At 36.8% G+C, this 21,130-nt stretch overlaps 1 protein-coding gene across 2 annotated transcripts in view; it reads right to left on the reverse strand.

The window, feature by feature from the left end:
- Nucleotides 1–20,772, reverse strand: part of SCAP (SREBF chaperone) — a 490,982-nt gene extending 470,210 nt beyond the window's left edge. For both annotated transcript variants that reach the window (XM_053713699.1, XM_053713698.1), the window contains exon 1: nucleotides 20,677–20,772. The gene's annotated coding sequence lies outside the window, so the exon portion shown is untranslated. The remainder of the gene's footprint in view (nucleotides 1–20,676) is intronic.
- Between the last annotated feature and the right edge of the window lie 358 nt (nucleotides 20,773–21,130).

Raw genomic sequence — 21,130 nt, forward strand, 5'->3', positions numbered from 1 at the left:
GAAAAATGATGAGAAAGACACCAAGAAATGTAAGTATTCCAAACTCGATAATATATCTTCCTAGATACAGATTTACGAGCCTGTAACATAGTATTAATCACAGAGTCAGAGAAACCTCTTTGGCTAAGAATCAAGCGTTCAATCTCCATACCTTTAAATTTAAGGATTTGAGATCCTGATGGAAAAAAGGACCTTGTGACAGAAGGTCTGGTCTTAACGGAAGAGTCCACGGTTGGCAAGAGGTCATCCGGACAAGATCCGCATACCAAAACCTGTGAGGCTATGCTGGAGTCACCAGCAGAACAAACGAGCATTCCTTCAGAATCTTGGAGATTACTCTTGGAAGAAGAACTAGAGGTGGAAAGATATAGGCAGGATGATACTTCCAAGGAAGTGACAATGCATCCACTGCTTCCGCCTGAGGATCCCTGGATCTGGACAGATACCTGGGAAGTTTCTTGTTTAGATGAGAAGCCATCAAATCTATTTCTGGAAGTCCCCACATTTGAACAATCTGAAGAAATACCTCTCGGTGAAGAGACCATTCGCCCGGATGTAACTTTGGCGACTGAGATAATCCGCTTCCCAATTGTCTATACCTGGGATATGAACCGCAGAAATTAGACAGGAGCTGGATTCCACCCATACCAGTATTCGAGATACTTCTTTCATAGCCAGAGGACTGCGAGTCCCTCCTTGATGATTGATGTATGCCACAGTTGTGACATTGTCTGTCTGAAAACAAATGAATGATTCTCTCTTTAGAAGAGGCCATGACTGAAGAGCTCTGAAAATTGCACGGAGTTCCAAAATATTGATTGGTAATCTCACCTCCTGAGATTCCCAAACCCCTTGTGCTGTCAGAGACCCCCAAACAGCTCCCCAACCTGTCAGACTTGCATCTGTTGAAATTACAGTCCAGGTCGGAAGAACAAAAGAAGCCCCCTGAACTAAACGATGGTGATCTGTCCAGCACCTCAGAGAGTGTCTTACAATCGGTTTTAAAGATATTAATTGCGATATCTTTGTGTAATCCCTGCACCATTGATTCAGCATACAGAGCTGAAGAGGTCGCATGTGAAAACGAGCAAAGGGGATTGCGTCCGATGCAGCAGTCATAAGACCTAGAATTTCCATGCATAAGGCTACCGAAGGGAATGATTGTGACGGAAGGTTTCGACAAGCTGAGATCAATTTTAGACGTCTCTTGTCTGTCAGAGACAGAGTCATGGACACTGAATCTATCTGGAAACCTAAAAAGGTTACCCTTGTCTGAGGAATCAATTAACTTTTCGGTAAATTGATCCTCCAACCATGATCTTGAAGAAACAACACAAGTCGATTCGTATGAGATTCTGCTAAATGTGAAGACTGAGCAAGTACCAAGATATCGTCCAAATAAGGAAATACCACAATACCCTGTTCTCTGATTACAGACAGAAGGGCACCGAGAACCTTTGTAAAAATTCTTGGAGCTGTTGCTAGGCCAAACGGTAGAGCCACAAACTTGTAATGCTTGTCTAGGAAAGAGAATCTCAGAAACTGATAGTGATCTAGATGAATCGGAATATGCAGATATGCATCCTGTAAATCTATTGTGGACATATAATGCCCTTGCTGAACAAAAGGCAGGATAGTCCTTACAGTTACCATTTTGAATGTTGGTATCCTTACATAACGATTCAATATTTTTAGATCCAGAACTGGTCTGAAGGAATTCTCCTTCTTTGGTACAATGAAGAGATTTGAATAAAACCCCAGCCCCTGTTCCAGAACTGGCATAATTACTCCAGCCAACTCTAGATCTGAAACACATTTCAGAAATGCTCGAGCCATCGCTTGATTTACTGGGACACGGGAAAGAAAAAATCTCTTTGCAGGAGGCCTTATCTTGAAGCCAATTCTGTACCCTTCTGACCTTTAGATTTTTTATCCTGTGGTAAAAAAGTTCCTTTCCCTCCAGTAACAGTTGAGATAATAGAATCCAACTGAGAACCAAATAATTTATTACCCTGGAAAGAAAGGGAAAGCAAAGTTGACTTAGAAGACATATCAGCATTCCAAGTTTTAAGCCATAAAGCTCTTCTAGCTAAAATAGCTAGAGACATATACCTGACATCAACTCTAATGATATCAAAGATGGCATCACAAATAAAGTTATTAGCATGTTGAAGAAGATTAACAATGCTATGAGAATTATGATCTGTTACTTGTTGCGCTAAAGCTTCTAACCAAAAGGTTGAAGCTGCAGCAACATCCGCTAAAGATATAGCAGATCTAAGAAGATTACCTGAACATAAGTAAGCTTTTCTTAGAAAGGATTAAATTTTCCTATCTAAAGGATCCTTAAAGGAAGTACTATCTGCCGTAGGAATAGTAGTACGCTTAGCGAGAGTAGAGACAGCCCCATCAACCTTAGGGATTTTGTCCCAAAACTCTAATCTGTCAGATGGCACAGGATATAATTGCTTAAAATGTTTAGAAGGAGTAAATGAATTACCCAAATTATTCCATTCCCTGGAGATTACTTCAGAAATAGCATCAGGGACAGGAAAAACTTCTGGAATAACTACAGGAGATTTAAAAACCTTATTTAAACGTTTAGATTTAGTATCAAGAGGACCAGAATCCTCTATTTCTAATGCAATTAAGACTTCTTTAAGTAAAGAACGAATAAATTCCATTTTGAATAAATATGAAGATTTATCAGCATCAACCTCTGAGACAGAATCCTCTGAACCAGAGGAACCATTATCAGAATGATGATGTTCATTTAAAAATTCATCTGAAAAATTAGAAGTTTTAAAAGACCGTTTACTAGAAGGAGGAATAACAGACAAAGCCTTCTTAATGGATTTAGAAACAAAATCTCTTATGTTAACAGGAACACTCTGAGTATTAGATGTTGACGGAACAGCAACAGGTAATGTAACATTACTAAAGGAAATATTATCTGCATTAACAAGTTTGTCATGACATTCATTACAAACAACAGCTGGAGGAACAGATACCACAAGTTTACAGCAGATACACTTAACTTTGGTAGATCCAGCACCAGGCAGCGATTTTCCAGTAGTATCTTCTGACTCAGTGTCAATCTGGGACATCTTGCAATATGTAATAGAAAAAACAACATATAAAGCAAAATTGATCAAATTCCTTAAATGACAGTTTCAGGAATGGGAAAAAATGCCAGTGAACAAGCTTCTAGCAACCAGAAGCAATAAATAATGAGACTTAAATAATGTGGAGACAATAGTGACGCCCATATTTTTTAGCGCCAAAAAAGACGCCCACATTATTTGGCGCCTAAATGCTTTTAGCGCCAAAAATGACGCCACATCCGGAACGCCGACACTTTTGGCGCAAAAAAACGTCAAAAAATGACGCAACTTCCGGCGACACGTATGACGCCGGAAACAGAAAAGTTTTTGCGCCAAAAAAGTCCGCGCCAAGAATGACGCAATAAAATGAAGCATTTTCAGCCCCCGCGAGCCTAACAGCCCACAGGGGAAAAAGTCAAATTTTAAAGGTAAGAAAAAATTGATTTATTCATATGCATTATCCCAAATATGAAACTGACTGTCTGAAATAAGGAACGTTGAACATCCTGAGTCAAGGCAAATAAATGTTTGAATACATATAAAAGTGCCCAACCATAGCTTAGAGTGTCACAGAAAATAAGACTTACTTAACCCAGGACACTCATCTACATGTAGTAGAAAGCCAAACCAGTACTGAAACGAGAATCAGTAGAGGTAATGGTATATATAAGAGTATATTGTCGATCTGAAAAGGGAGGTAAGAGATGAATCTCTACGACCGATAACAGAGAACCTATGAAATAGACCCCGTAGAAGGAGATCATTGAATTCAAATAGGCAATACTCTCCTCACATCCCTCTGATATTCACTGCACGCTGAGAGGAAAACCGAGCTCCAACCTGCTGCGGAGCACCTATCAACGTAGAATCTAGCACAAACTTACTTCACCACCTCCATAGGAGGCAAAGTTTGTAAAACTGATTTGTGGGTGTGGTGAGGGGTGTATTTATAGGCATTTTGAGGTTTGGGAAACTTTGCCCCTCCTGGTAGGAATGTATATCCCATACGTCACTAGCTCATGGACTCTTGCTAATTACATGAAAGAAATATCTAGTCCGCTCTAAAAATAACAAATATATACTTATAAAGGTTGAATCTGGTACATATTATCACAATTTATTAAAAATATAAAAAAACAATAAACAAAAACAGAAGCGCTAAGGACTGTATATCAATAACAGGACAAAGCCTTACACATTTATTTATACAGTACATATAATCAGCAATAGCAAGCGATCTGCTAATAATTGTGCAAACAGATAATAGTGCACATCAATTCAAACAACTCCCATCAATCTAGGGGCTAGGTGTAAATAACAAGCTCAGCACTATATCATGAAAAGCATAGTTCCAAATCACCAGATTTAATATAAACAATCCAAATGATGACTCTTATTATATCTGGGTTGCACATAAGCCAGGGGTAGTTGTAAACTTATACTGTCCTGAAAAAGTGAAAAGTATACGTTTTGTAGGCGTCCTTTAGGCTAAGGACATAACCATAAAACACAATACCATATGCAGGAGTTCATTGGAGTGAAGCAGCTGGTGTTGTGCACAGACCAACTAATTGCAAACCAACTAATCGATTATGAGATTCGTTGACAACTATTTTCATAATCGATTATTATCGATTATGACGATTAGTTGTTGCAGCTCTAATTGCATGTGCTGTCTGAATCAAGTTTAATTTACTGTACATTTAAATCTACTTTGAACTCTACTTGTGGAAGTTATATTGAGGCCAGTGCTCTCATTTACATAGAACCTCTCTGTCTACAGTGCAGAAACTACGCGTCTTACAAGAGCAATGCATTTGTAGTCAGCAGGCTTCATCTGCTACAATTCTAAGCATTGACCTTCCTCTTTAAAGCTACATTAAACCCAATTTTTTTTCTTTCATGATTCAGATAGAAAATATAAATTTTAAACATTGCAATTTACTTCTATTATCTAATTTGCTTCATTCTCTTGATATACTTTACTGAAAAGCATATCTAGATAGGCTCAGTAGCTGCTGATTGGTGGCTGCACATAGATGCCTCGTGTGATTGGCTCATCCATGTGCATTGCTATTTCTTCAACAATGGATATCTAAAAAATTAAGCAAATTAAATAATAGAAGTAAATAGTAATGTTGTTTAAAATGTTGGGTTTAATGTCCCTTTAAGGATGACACAATAATATCTGTAGTAAAGTGAAGTTCAGTTACAGAAACTTCAGACCACTACAGAGTAGACTGATTATAGCAAGAGTGCAAAAGTGAAGTGACACTGCAAAGCTCCTGAATCTCCCTGATTTTGTATTCTGTCTGTGTGTGTCTGGCTAGACAGTGCCAACTTTTGCCAAGGTCAGCCTCTGTGCCAGCAGTCCTATGTGCCAAGGATATGATAAGATTAACTAATGAGTCCCAAGCTAGACCGTAATAACTTCCTACTGCAGGACCACAAGACAACACTCTCTTGTTTTTTTTTATTACAGGGATGTGAAACCTGCATTTTTCTTTCACAATTAAAATAAAACAAACACTTTTAAACAACTTTCCAATTCACTTATATTATAAAATTTGCTTAATTCTTTTGTTGAAGGAGCAGCAAAGCACTATAGAGAGCTAACTGAACACCGTGGGTAAGCCAATGACAAGAGGCATATATGTGCAGCCATCAGTCAGCATTGCGGCTGCTGAGCCTACCTAGGTATTCTTTTCAACAAAGGATACCAAGAAAAAGCAAATTAGATAGTAAATCTTTAATATTTACATTTTCTACTCTACTATTAACCTGTTTAGCAATGACAAACCTTTGTGACTTTTTGAAACATCTGCACTTTGATAGTGTTACAAATTGTGCCTTCTCTTCTGTATACTATAAAAGCAATGCATGAAGCTGCAATCAAAAAATAATAAATACCAACAGCCAAGGAACCTACAATTGTATCCCTGGCTTCGAACTTTGCAGATACAGCTTTATACAAAAACCTTATCTAAATCCTAAAACATGGGCAGGTAGCAAGGTCATTGTTATAGGTTTTAAAGCCCAGCAAACTATTTCATAACACTTAATTAAGTAGAATAGCAATATGATAGGTGAGAAAATAATATTAATTAGTAGGTCCTCTTCAAGGAACAGTTGCTGTGAATAAAATGAAATGCTCTCATTTGTTACAACATATAATTGTATCACTATACTACACTGCAAAAGGTAACGTACAGTTCAGGAGCCACACAGAACTGCTGGTTCAAGGCAAAAACTGCAGCAGAGACTATTATAACGAATAAGAGATTGTAATTTTTTTCAATATAATGGTCCTTTAAATGCTTTTAGCACTGAATAGTGGAGTGTTTTTTAGTACAGGGATGAGTAAGTCTGTTGAAAATCTAGGAGCCAGCAATTCTTAGTGGTCCCAATGTGTTTTGTTTTAAACTATTTTGTAGAATTTTGGATATTATATACATATGTACAAACACTTGCTCCAAATTCAGCCCATAATTTTTCTTAAAACTAAACTGAATAAGCAGTGAGGTTTTGTGAAACGCACCCAGTGGTACAGGCAGCTAACCCCAGAGCAAGTTGGGAATTACCATAAAATAATATACAGCTATGAAGAATTGGATTTCACAAATATGCATTTGATTTCTGTATCCTTCCTTATATACGGTACCTCTGCTGGATATATCATTTATTTTCTAGATAAACACCAGCTACTAGTACCACAGTTACAGGTGCAAACAGGATGCCCCACTAAAAGCTAGCAAGTAAGGCTGCAGTTTGGGACAGTCAGATGTTCTGTACACAGTATGACTGGATAGTTACTGAAGAGGTTGTTACAGTCTTCATCCCACTAAAGATTAACCAGTGGGATGATCAGATTGCCTATTTTCACCAGTGATCACTGCTGAAGAGTGGGTAGTACAGAAAATATAAATAAAAAAAATGTTCAGTTTGTGGCAAGCTGATGAGTGAATGATCCTTCAGTATCATTTAAACTTTAATGTGTGGTTATAGATCCTTAAAATAAGCAAAGCTACAATGATTCTATAGGCAGAGCATTATAGCAGACTTGTGGTTAGGTATGCAGTGCAGATGCTCACTATTTCTGGCTGCCACAGAAAAAGAAAGCTAATAACAGAGGGAAAACTAGTGAGATTAAAGGTCATTGAAGAGAAGGTACTATGTAATACCATTGTGTTGACACAGCAGCAGTAAGTATGTGGTATTAGCCATGGCTGGAAAATGTTGATAGGTAAAGCACTAAAGCGTATTTAATACGTATCTGTATCTAAACAAAACATTAATCTGTTAAAAACACATGCCCTGTGCCTTAATAAACAGGCTGATCCCTGTTTTACAAATTCCTTCAAGTCTAAAATTTCCATTGAAAGTGAGGCTTTAAACGCTGTATAATAGGAAGATTCCTTGTGAATAACAATAGCTTTTAGATTAGTCATATTCTACTTATTGATCTACCCGTATCAGAATTCTAAATGTGTCTGAGGAGGCCTAATTTTCCTCTTACTCATTTACTGTACCCACACATATTATATACAGTTTTTCCCGCCATTAAATGGACTTTCTAAGGATACCATTATTTTCATCATATCTTATAATTTAATATAAAAAAAAATAATCTAAAATATGAGGAAAAATGGAAGAAAAAAAAACAACACACTTTCTAATAAAATCTGTTACACATCTACAACCATCAAAAACCACCCATGCTAAATAGTTTCTAAATTTTGTTCTGACTTTAGAAAACCCAATGTTTACATGTGTTTTTGCAAGTTATAGGGCAATAAATACAAGTAACACTTTGCTATTTCCAAACCAATTTTTTTCAAAATTTGCATAAAATTACATTTTAACACTGATCTCTGTCAGTAATCCCTGAATAACCCTTCACATGTGTGTGTATATATATATATATATATATATATATATATATATATATATATATATATATATATATATATATATATATATACACACACACACAGGTAGCCCTCAGTTTACGCCGGGGTTAGGTTCCAGAAGGAATGGTTGTAAATCGAAACCGTTGTAAATTGAAACCCAGTTTATAATGTAAGTCAATGGGAAGTGAGGGAGATAGGTTCCAGGTCCCTCTCAAAATTGACAAAAGTAACACCTAATACATTATTTTTAAAGCTTTGAAATGAAGACTTTAAATGCTAAACAGCATTATAAACCTAATAAAATAATCATACAACACAGACTTCACTTGCATTTTTCTGCAAACAGTTCTTTCTATGCATTCTAATCTGGACTGATTTATAGACAGGAAGATCTTGTTCCTTTGAAATCTGCTCGATAGCTCAGGTCTGGTTAAACTGATTAATTTCAGCTTGCTTGGCTTTGCTGCAACACAAGCGGACAGCTCCACCTACTGACTATTTTAATAAATGCACTGCTTCTCAATGCTTTTCAATAGCAGTCACATGACTGGAAAAAAAAGGTTGTTATTCTGGAACGGTGTAAATTGAACCGTTGTAAAACGAGGGCCACATGTATATATATATATATGTATATATGTATATATGTATATATATATATATATATATATATATATATATATATATATATATATATATATATATATATATATATATATATATATATATATATATATATATATATATATATATATATATATATACACACACACACACACACACACACACAGGAAGTGCAGAATTATTAGGCAAATGAGTATTTTGACCACATCATCTTTATGCATGTTGTCTTACTCCAAGCTGTATAGGCTCGAAAGCCTACTACCAATTAAGCATATTAGGTGATGTGCATCTCTGTAATGAGAAGGGGTGTGGTCTAATGACATCAACACCCTATATCAGGTGTGCATAATTATTAGGCAACTTCCTTTCCTTTGGCAAAATGGGTCAAAAGAAGGACTTGACAGGCTCAGAAAAGTAAAAAATAGTGAGATATCTTGCAGAGGGATGCAGCACTCTTAAAATTGCAAAGCATCTGAAGCGTGATCATCGAACAATCAAGCGTTTCATTCAAAATAGTCAACAGGGTCGCAAGAAGCGTGTGGAAAAACCAAGGCGCAAAATAACTGCCCATGAACTGAGAAAAGTCAAGCGTGCAGCTGCCAAGATGCCACTTGCCACCAGTTTGGCCATATTTCAGAGCTGCAACATCGCTGGAGTGCCCAAAAGCACAAGGTGTGCAATACTCAGAGAAAGAAAAAGCAATGCACATGGGTGAGCCAATCACACAAGGCTTATATGTGCAGCAACCAATCAGCAGCTACTGAGCATATCTAGATATGCTTTTCAGCAAAGAATATCAAGAGAATAAAACAAATTAAATAGAAGTAAATTAGAAATATGTTTAAAATTGCATTCTCTTTCTAAATCATGAAAGAAAAAATGTGGGTTTAATGTCCCTTTAAAGGGACAATATAATTTTTTTTTTTTTCAATAGAATTTTTATTGTTTTAAAAGGTAGATAATCCCTTTATTACCCATTCCCCAGTTTTGCAGAACCAACAGTTATATTAATATACTGATAACCTTGTATCTAAGCCTCTTCTGACAGCCCCCTGATCATATGACTTTTTATTTATTATCTATTGACTTGCATTTCATACTGTGTTGTGCCAACTCTAAAATAACTCTTCAGGCGTGAGCACAATGTTATCTATGCAGCCCACATGAACTAGCAGTTTCCTGTTGTGAAAAGCAAATACAAAAGCATGTGCTAAGAGGCTGTCAGTAGTGGTTTAGAAACAGGCAAAATTTTTGAGGTTTAAGATGTTATAAAGCATATTAATATATCAATGTTGGTTGTGCAAAGATGTGGGATGGGTAGTAAAGGTGTTATCTATCTTTTTAAACAAAAACATTAGTGTAGACTGTCCCTTTAATATTGGCTAAAATCAGCCAGGTGGTGTACCCGCTAAAACAATGACCAGATTAAGTTTTTCTTGGCAGTGGCTTACAGCACAGGCATAAACAAGAACTGGCTCAATACATTCCTAGTTCATTTAGAGTATTTGAAAAAGGCATAAATACTTAAAGGGACACTGAACCCAATTTTTTTCTTCCATGATTCATATAGAGCATGTCATTTTAAGCAACTTTCTAATTTACTCTTATTATGAATTTTTATTCATTCTCTTGCTATCTTTATTTGAAAAGCAAGACTAAGTTTAGAATCCGGCCCATTTTTGGTTCACAACCTGGGTTGTCTGCTGATTGGACAGCACCAATAAACAAGTGCTGTCCAGGGTCTGAACCAAAAATTGGCTGTCTCCTTAGCTTAGATGCCTTGTTTTCCAAATAAAAAAAGCAAGAGAACGAAGAAAATTTGATAATAGGAGTAAATTAGCAAAAGAAACCCATTGAATAAGGAATTGGTGAGACTGCCACCATGCTAGCAACTTTATTGTATTATGAACAAACAAGATCATTTGAGACTGATCTTTTCCATTCCACTGATGCAGCATTTGCAACTGGAGAGCATGAGGATGAAATATAACACATATGCCTCGTCATTGGCTTTCTGGCCGTGTTCAGCTACAAACAAATAGCACATTGGAGCGTATTTTAACTCCTTTCTATGAGTTTTTCACATTCTGCAGCAATCAGCTATTTTTGGTGCCATGTTTATTTGTGCAGAAGTGCGCACAATGTAATGCTGGAAGAGTTTTTTTTTTTTTTTATTCTCAACATGAACTTAAAGGGACATTGTACACAAGATTTTTCTTTGCATAAATGTTTTGTAGATGATCCATTTATATAGCCCATCTGGTAATATTTTTAGAAAATGTATAGTTGTGTTTATTTTTTTTCAAGAACATTGTGCTGATTGTCAGACTACTAACCAAGCCCCATAGTACCAGATGTATACACACGTTTACAGACTACTGTTTATGTTATCTGTCTTTTCATATGCAAGGGAGGGGGTGGAGTCTGCTTTTCCTGCTTTCTCAGTCCCTTTCACTGGGTGTCCCAGCCTAACCTCACCAGCAGAGCTAAACTGGGAGCTTCTAAGCACATTTTTAAGAGGTTTTATACTGGATTTTATATCATTATCTATGCATATTCTTCTTTACAGTAGTGTCTATTACATGCAGTTATATGAAAAAAGGGACATGAAACACATTGTTTTTTACCATCATTCAGACAAAGCATAGATTTTTAGATTTAAACAAAAAAAAATTAAGGACAGTATGCAGCGCCAAGCCAGATTTCCTGCAATGCTATTGGCAAAGATGTGGAAACGTCACCTCTCTGCCAGATAGCGAAGATAGCATTACGCCGGTGGGCTGCCTTAGCAGCTCAGTGAAGGCGATCGCTTGGAACAAATTTCAGCATGTAGTATTTTATACTTCATGAATGAAAGTCCACTTTATTTGTTCAAATGGTAAAGCCTAGCGTTTTACTATCACTTTAATGTTAATCAGAGGCTGCTCATATAGTTTGAAGCTTATTCTTGCCCTTCAGTAGCTCTAACAATTGTATCTCTTTCTAGGAAACCACACACAGTGTGTCTATTTAATAACTGGAGTGCAATGTTCCTCCTGCGGACTCAATTATAAAATGTTCCTAGATAATGAAAGACAAGCGGAAACTCACACAGAACAGTTTCTAATTGTAACATTTTATCAAAGCAAGATTCATGCAGTTTTCCCCTAATACCTCGCTAGGCCAATTATACATTGTACACTATGCATCCTGCTTTAACCCTTTACTTGACAAATACTGTTGCAATAAAACTAGGGACAACCTTTTTAGAGTTACTTCTGTAATCCGTTATATTCAAATCCTGTACCGTTATATTCAAATCCTGTACAATAATTACTAAAGGAAAATTTTAGATGATATTTAATAATAAAGGCAGAATCTAGGACATTTTTCAATAAAAAAAAAAAAAAGTTGGGTTAATCTTACTTTTTAAAATAACTAAACATTCTATCATGAACGCTTCTATTGCACCATAAAGTAGAGAGAAAAAAAAGAGTGAGAATTGTCCACGGTGTGATCAGATTTACATATTTTATGTAAATCTTTCTTGCCTGGGCACATTTAAATGTATTATTTTTGCTTAAAGAATCAACTAGAAGTTGAAAGGATTTAACCATTCAAAGCAGATTTAATTATTTTTCTAAAATACTATACTATAAAAACCACAAACATAAATGTACCATATTTAGCAAGTACAATTCCACAAACCCAAGGTTAATAGTCAGACACACCTCAGGGCAGCTGAGATTACTAAATACAAGCAGATATGCCAGTTTTAAGGCATAAGGTAAATAATTCATATCTAATGTATATATTTAACATCTGGATCATTTCATTATATATTGATAAAAGTAACAGACAAAATACTTCCTTTATCGACTCCATACATTTAAAGTTGAAAATAATTTTATTGCATTTTCCAGGGGAAAAAAAAACAAGTACAATTATAATATAATGTTACAGAACCAGGTCACAGTCTTTTATATACATAAATAAAATTTCAGTATAATAATCTACCCGGTGCCAGCATGTGGCACAATAAGGTAATTGTGGGCCTAGAAATAAGCAATATAACATTGACCCAGTATCTAATAACTTTTACCAGAAAGGAAATCTAAACTAAAAGCCAGGGAATTCCGTCTTATTCGTGATGATATATATAGGATACCCACTCCTAGTCGAAGCGGTCCTAAGAGAGTAATTGTTAGATTATTGTCTAACCCTAGCTTCCGTATACATAATCCAGGGTTCCCATAGGGAAATAAACTGTTCTTTAGTAGCTAATAAATCGGCAGCAGTACTGCTTAATTAAATATAATGATTTAGCTGTGGATAAGCTGAAAAGTGGGAACCGCTGACTCAATGTCATACATTTAATATTTTAATCAGGGTGGATAAAAATAAATGATTAAAAAAATATATATATATTTTTTGAGGAAGAATCTATCTAAAGATAATATATATTTAATATATACTATAATCTAAATATAGATTAGTTTTTAATTACGTAGCAAGATGCTGTATATTCATGGCTGTATTTTTTGTTAAATTAATTACATTAATCCATTCCCAATGTCATGTTCTCTCAGAGGTTTCAGTCAGAATAATTTGGGCGATTTTGAAAATCTTGAAGATATCACATATTTTTGGTTTTGTAGTTCTCAAAACTGTGAATTTGTGTCTGCAGAAATAACAACCCTTCTTCACAGAAAACAATGTTATAAAATAAACATACAGAGTTGAGAAAGAGCTAAAAACTTTTGGGTTTCAGATAGAGCCTACATTTTTTAGAATTACTTCTATTATCAAAATGTGCTTCATTCACTTGGTATCCTTGGTTGAAGGAGAGCAATGCTCTACTGGGGCCTAGCTGAACACATTGGGTAAGACAGTAACAAGCAGCTAGCTCACAGTAGTGCATTGTTTATGAGTACAGTATACCTATATTCTCTTGGTATCCATTGATGAAAAGCATACAAAGTAAATTGGAAAAAAAATGAATGTTTTCAGAATCATGAACATTTAATTTTGACTTTACTGTCCCTTTAATGCCATTGCCTACCATGCACATTTATGTACACAGAATCAACCCATATTAAGTTGCAAAAAGCTCATCGAACAGAAGATTGCTTGGAGTGGAATAGATCTGCGCAAGGACCTAAGTGGGAGGAGTAAGCATTACAAATTAAATCTAATGTAATGTTCTAGTTAAATAAAACAATTTAACTTGTTATTAAAGTGATGGTAAATTTGAGCTTTCTGGAATAGCTCATTAGGTTACCATTATTATATAAACTAAAGTTGCTTATTTTTTTGTTTTTCAATTTATCCCCAAAAAAATTTTAAATTACTGTATATTTTATATCTCAGTATCTACCGGTCCTTCCTTCACCCCTTTGAAGTTCCGGTTTTCGACTGTCTGTGACATGTGACTAATCAGCTGATTATTTCACCTGTGCTCTAGTCCAGATATTCTCAAAATCTGGCCTGTTAAGGAGGCTTGAGGACAGATTTGAAAACCAGTGCTTTAAGGCTACATGGGCAGTGCCCTCACGTACAACCTACAATTATATACCCTGGAGCTATATATACCTCAACGTACAGACAGTGATACATCACTCCATGTGAAGGAGTGATGTGCTATAGCCATGTTAAATTATCAGTGATTAAAAGGGACATTGTCTCTTTAAAGTATATCCAATAATTTACTTGCTGGAGAGTATAGAATTGTTTACAGAGACCATTTACCATTATTTTGTAATTAAAATAGCTGTTTTTGCCTGCTTGAAACTGCTACCTATAGTGAATAGATTTAAATATTGTAGTATTGGGTACAGTAAACAAGAAATGTAAAAAAGAGATTACACTCCAAACAGTAGTGGGAGAGATAGGTGTGTGTGTGTGTGTGTGTGTGTGTGTGTATATATATATATATATACACACTTAAAATTGCTGCTCTGTCTGAATCATGAAATAAAACTTTTGGGTTTAGTATCCCTTTAATATAGTTTTTACCTCTGTGATTAGCTTGTATCTAAACCTCTGCAAACTGACCCCTTATCTAAGTTCTTTTGACAGACTTGTAATGTAGCCAATCAGTGCTGACTCATAAATAACTCCAAGGGAGTGAGCACAATGTTATATATATGGCACACATGAACTAATGCTGTCTAACAGTGAACAATTGTCAAAATGCACTGGTAATGAGGAGGTGGCATTCAAGGGCTTAGAAAATAGCATATGGGCCTACCTAGGTTTAGCTTTCCACAAAACATAGCAAGAGAACAAAGCAAACTTGATGATAAAAGTAAAAAATGAAAGTTGTTTAAAATTGCATGCCCAGTCTGAATCATGAGAGTTTTATTTTGACTTGACCCTTTAAGCAGTGTTCTCCCGATGACAATTTAAATCAGTGCTCCACCCGGCTGATTTTTCTGACCACCAAGCTAAAATATTAGCAAAAAAATGTGCCAAATGCTCTACAAAACTTTTGAAATGCGGGTATCTAAAGAAACATTCTAACGCCAAAATTGCATGCTCTAATTTATTATATCAAAGAGAAAAACCATACATAAAGCCCCACTCTGGAGCTGCAACAGGATAGTCTGTCTATGTGATAATCAGGATAGCAGTTGCATAACCTTGTAAATAACATGTCTTTGGATCTCCCAAGTGGAAACATTATCAAAGTGTTTAACCCCACTGTGGTAAATAAACATATGGTTACATAGGACAGGGTCAGTGATACAAAAATGGCATATGCTCCCTTTAAGAGAAGGGGTATTTTTTGGACCAAGGGAAGCTGCCTGAAGCCTACACATACAACAAATAATGCTCCTGTACAAGTTTACCGGAGCTTGCATTACACAACAGGTTTCCAATTTCCCAATAGGCAGGCTTGGCTATGTCACTACATTACAAGTAATGGAAATACACCACTGTACAAAATGAGAATAGTTTGACAAAATGCCAACCACCCTGCATAACACAGGGGCCACAGGTTATTCTATAAATTGCCTTATAACACACACACACACACGTTACATACAACGCATACACTAACTCACTGCCCAATAACAGGTCAGAAAGAACTATTTAGTAGCCAGGAGAGCATTTTATACACAGATACAAGTATACAGAAATGTTATAGCCAGAACAGCATTTAAAAAAGGACATTATACACTCATTTTTTCTTTGCATAAATGTTTTGTAGATCTATTTAAATAGCCAATAAAGTTTTTTGGAGTTTTTTAAATGTATAGTTTTGCTTATTTTTAAATAACATTGCACTGAATTTCAGACTCCTAACCAAGCCCCAAAGTTTTATGAGAATACCGTCAGCTGCCTACTCCAGCTTGCACCTGTTTGTGTAAAGGGTCTTTTCATATGCAAAAGAAGGGGGGGGGTCTTATTTCCCACTTGCAGTGGGCTTTCCAGCTACCTTTTTAACAGAGCTTAACTGAGAGCTTCTAAGTAAGTTTGGATTTTTTGTATCAGTATCTGTGCATCTTATTCTTTATAGTAGTGTCTATTACATGCAGTTATATGAAAATGAGTGTATAATGCCCCTTTAAGTTGTAGCAACTTGGCACTCAGGATTGAGTGAAGCCCTCCTATATGGCATTTATTCAGACATAGGCTACCTCAAAGCCTACATAGGAGGTGTCATAGAACATTATGTATTGCCTCACTGTGCAAAAACATTCCATGGGAGACACGTGTTGTAAAATTATATAAATGTACCCACCAATCAGCAAGCTCTACCTAGGGTTCTGAACCAAAAATGGGCCGGCTCCTAAGCTTACATTCTTGATTTTTCAAATAAAATTAAAAAGAGAACAAAGAAAAATGATAATAGGAGTAGATTAGAAAGTTGCATAAAATTGCATGCTTTATCTAAATCATGAAAGAAAACGTGGGTTTCATATCCCTTTAACAGCTAAATACACATTTTATAAACAGACGGAACTTGTAACTAAAACTTTATAAACAATGGATACCTGCCTCACAAAACCGTCAAGCACACTTCTACATGACAAACGTATTCTGCTCACTGCACACATATAGGTGCTATGGAACATAAATCCCTGCTTGCTGCTTTACTACATAAGCAGCCTCACTCCAAATGTACAGGTATTAAATATAAATAAAGTAACACTCTGGATTTATCAGTATAAAACAATATTTAGCATGACTATTCATACACTGTGCTGTAGGACATAATATACTGCCCCACTGCAAATGCACAGCCGTTATAGGACACTGCATGGCCACACTGGTGCTATAAGATATATTACAGAGCCTTGCCGCAGAGTTGCTATATGTCAGAGACACAGGTGCTAAAGGACCTATAACACAGCCTCACCAACAGGCACGCACCTGCCGGCAACAGGGCACGTCAGGCGACACACACGCACGCACCTGCCGGCAACAGGGCACGTCAGGCGACACACACGCACGCACCTGCCGGCAACAGGGCACGTCAGGCGACACACACGCACGCACCTGCCGGCAACAGGGCACGTCAGGCGACACACGCACCTGCCGGCAACAGGGCACGTCAGGCGACACACGCACCTGCCGGCAACAGGGCACGTCAGGCGACACACGCACCTGCCGGCAACAGGGCACGTCAGGCGACACACGCACCTGCCGGCAACAGGGCACGTCAGGCGACACACGCACCTGCCGGCAACAGGGCACGTCAGGCAACACACGCACCTGCCAGCAACAGGGCACGTCAGGCGACACTCACGCACGCACCTGCCAGCAACAGGGCACGTCAGGCGACACTCACGCACGCACCTGCCAGCAACAGGGCACGTCAGGCGATACACACGCACGCACCTGCCAACAACAGGGCATGTCAGGCGACACACACACACGCACCTACAAGCAACAGGGCATGTCATGCAACACATACACCTACCAGCTACAGGGCATGTCAGGCAACACATACACCTACCAGCTACAGGGCATGTCAGGCAACATACACCTGCCAGCTATAGGGCATACCATACAACACACATACCTGCTACTGGACAAACCATATAACACACTTAAGTACTATATAGGACATACCATATATAACAGAGGTACTATATAGGACATACCATATAAACAAACCAAGTTACTATATAGGACAAACCATATGACACAAAGAAGTACTATATAGGACATACCATATATAACACAGAGGTACTATATATGACATACCATAGAACACAGAGGTACTATATAGGACATACCATAGAACACCACACAGAGATACTATACAGAACATACCATAGAACAGTGATCGCCAACCAGTGGTCCACGAGAAGATGTTGATGGTCCTTGACACCATCAAGCAGGAATTAATCTCCTCTGATGGTGTCACCCCCGTTGCGCCGCAACTCCCTACAGTGCCTGGCTGGACATCAGTGAAAATCGACGGAGGAGGAGTTAAATTACAATCTCCCTACGCACGTTGCGTAGTACAACTTGCGTAGCTAAATTGCATTTTTAACTCCTCATGTCCGCTGCTCAAAGAAAGATGCTTCTATTCTAAAGCCAGCAGAGGTTGGTATAGTCTTGGCTTGAAATAGTGGAATTAAAGTATATAAAAAAAAAAAATTCTCTAATATTATTATTATTATTATTATTATTATTTCATTTATTTTCTTCCCTTTACCTGTCTCTTTGTATTAATTTTCCCAATTTCTTCAGATGGACTTACATCACTAGGACAAATCAGTATTGTACTGACAAAAACTGTACATCTAATTATCACTCACATTCCTGTGATAGAATTTTGATGGATATTGACTTTGATGAGACTCCTTGGCGGAGTTCTGAGCTAGGATATTAAAATTTAACTTTTATTCAAAATCATTAAAATATATTATAAACACACAAAGACAAAAACTTTTAAAATTACCGTCTGCTGTTGAGATTAGTTTCTTTATTAAGTAAATTCTCAATAGGTATATTATTATATTATATAATATATATTATTAATATAATATACCTATTGAGAATTTACTTAATAAAGAAACTAATCTCAACAGCAGACGGTAATTTTAAAAGTTTTTGTCTTTGTGTGTTTGTAATATATTTTAATGATTTTGAATAAAAGTTAAATTTTAATATCCTAGCTCAGAACTCCGCCAAGGAGTCTCATCAAAGTCAATATCCATCAAAATTCTATCACAGGAATGTGAGTGCTAATTAGATGTACAGTTTTTGTCAGTACAATACTGATTTGTCCTAGTTCAAAATTAAAGTACATAGCACCCCACCTCTCTCTTTACTATATAACCCAGCGACAATACTAAGCTGGTTTATTCAGAGTAAATAAAATTCCTGTTTCACAATAATAGTAGTGCCTTAGTACACCCCTCTTTCTCGTTGTTTGGGACTTACATCACTGTCTTCCTCCCCTCCATCTTTTTTTTGTTTTTTTTTTGTTTATCAAATATTATTTATTTTTCATTCTAATAATTTTCCCGTGCACAAAGCCATTCCACCTGAATTCCAGTAATTGCCATCCAACAGAACAGCCATATCCCACTAGTATTATAGTAATTGCCAGTAACATCAGTCGTGGTTAGCTCACATCCATATTGAGAGCTTTCTGATATAAACTTAATTTATGACTCCAATGTCTGTCCATGATCATTAGTAGTTTTGAATAATTCCTAACTGGGGATGTAATTTGTAAGTCTTGTGGTCATTTTAAACATAATTCTTTTTTTCCCCCACTTTCTGCCAATCTGTTTCCAGCTCAAAAGTTGGCACTCACCCTTCATCTGTCATGTGGAAGTATTCTCTCAGTTCTGTCATTCAGTTAGTTAATTCCGAACAAATATTCCTATAGTTATACAAGTTATGTACAGTATGTGTGTAAATATACATATATACACATATACACACACACATACATACACACACACTAATCCCCGCATTATAGAGGTTTGTACTTTTTTTTTTTTTTAAATGATGTTAGTGGTCCACGGGATTAAAAATTGTGAGTTTAGTCGTCCCTGAGGTCCGAAAGGTTGGTGACCCCTGCCATAGAACACACAGAGGTACTATATAGGACAAACCATATATAAACAAACAGAGGTACTATATAGAACAAACCATATATAAACAAACAGAGGTACTATATAGGACTTACCATATATAAAACAAACAGAGGTACTATATAGGACTTACCATATATAAAACAAACAGAGGTACTATATAGGACTTACCATATATAAAACAAACAGAGGTACTATATAGGACAAACCATATATAAACAAACAGAGGTACTATATAGGACTTACCATATATAAACAAACATAGGTACTATATAGGACTTACCATATATAAACAAACATAGGTACTATATAGGACTTACCATATATAAACAAACATAGGTACTATATAGGACTTACCATATATAACACACAGAGGTACTATATAGGACAAACCATATATAACACACAGAGGTACTATATAGGACAAACCACATAACACACAGAGGTACTATATAGGACAAACCATATATAAACAAACATAGGTACTGTATAGGACAAACCATATATAAACAAACATAGGTACTATATAGGACAAACCATATATAAACAAACATAGGTACTATATAGGACAAACCATATATAAACAAACATAGGTACTATATAGGACAAACCATATATAAACAAACATAGGTACTATATAGGACAAACCATATATAAACAAACATAGGTACTATATAGGACTTACCATATAACACACAGATGTACTGTAAGATATACAATGTAACACACACGTACCATACAAAAACACAAACACGAGAAACCAACCACGCCCCTTACTTCATTGCATCATTCCCACGTTTGTGTTACATGACATGTTTCTGTCAGGAGTGGGGCTACCATTAACCCTTTGAATACTGGCTCCGTTAAAGAACCGCTAGGAGTCCGAGCGCGCTCCATGCTCTCCCTAGCTAGGCAACCGTTTGTGGCACGAGCCGTACACAGGTGACAGCGCTGCCTCACGACTTTTAGCGCGCACCAGCTTTTGCGCCAGTTTACCTGCTAGCGATGGAAGGAAAAGTCCAGATAAAGCCGAGTCCTGGCTCGCTGCGTGTGTGACAGAGAATCTGACCAACCCTTCAACTCTCACCCGGCTTCTCTCTCCTCCTGTCACAGGCCGCCGCGCATGGCAGTTCAGGGAGGTGTAACTCTGCTGTCAGAGGGTAGTGCAGCGCCACACAGCGGCCGGAGGGGGTCTTGCAGGTGAAGCCATCACTAATGTTTACCTCACCTGAGGCACTGTCCGTTACTAAATAAATAATAATATTGTTATGAGGTGCGTCTACAGTTCACACTTAAAGGGACAGTCAACCCTAACATTCTTATTGTTTAAAGATAGATGATGCCTTTACTACCCAGTCCCCAGCTTTGCACAACCAACATTGTAATATTAATATACTTTATAACATTTAAACCTCTAAATGTCTGCCTGATTCTAAACCACTACAGACAG

Source organism: Bombina bombina, chromosome 5, assembly GCF_027579735.1.
Source record: "Bombina bombina isolate aBomBom1 chromosome 5, aBomBom1.pri, whole genome shotgun sequence".
NCBI classification, from domain to species: domain Eukaryota; kingdom Metazoa; phylum Chordata; class Amphibia; order Anura; family Bombinatoridae; genus Bombina; species Bombina bombina.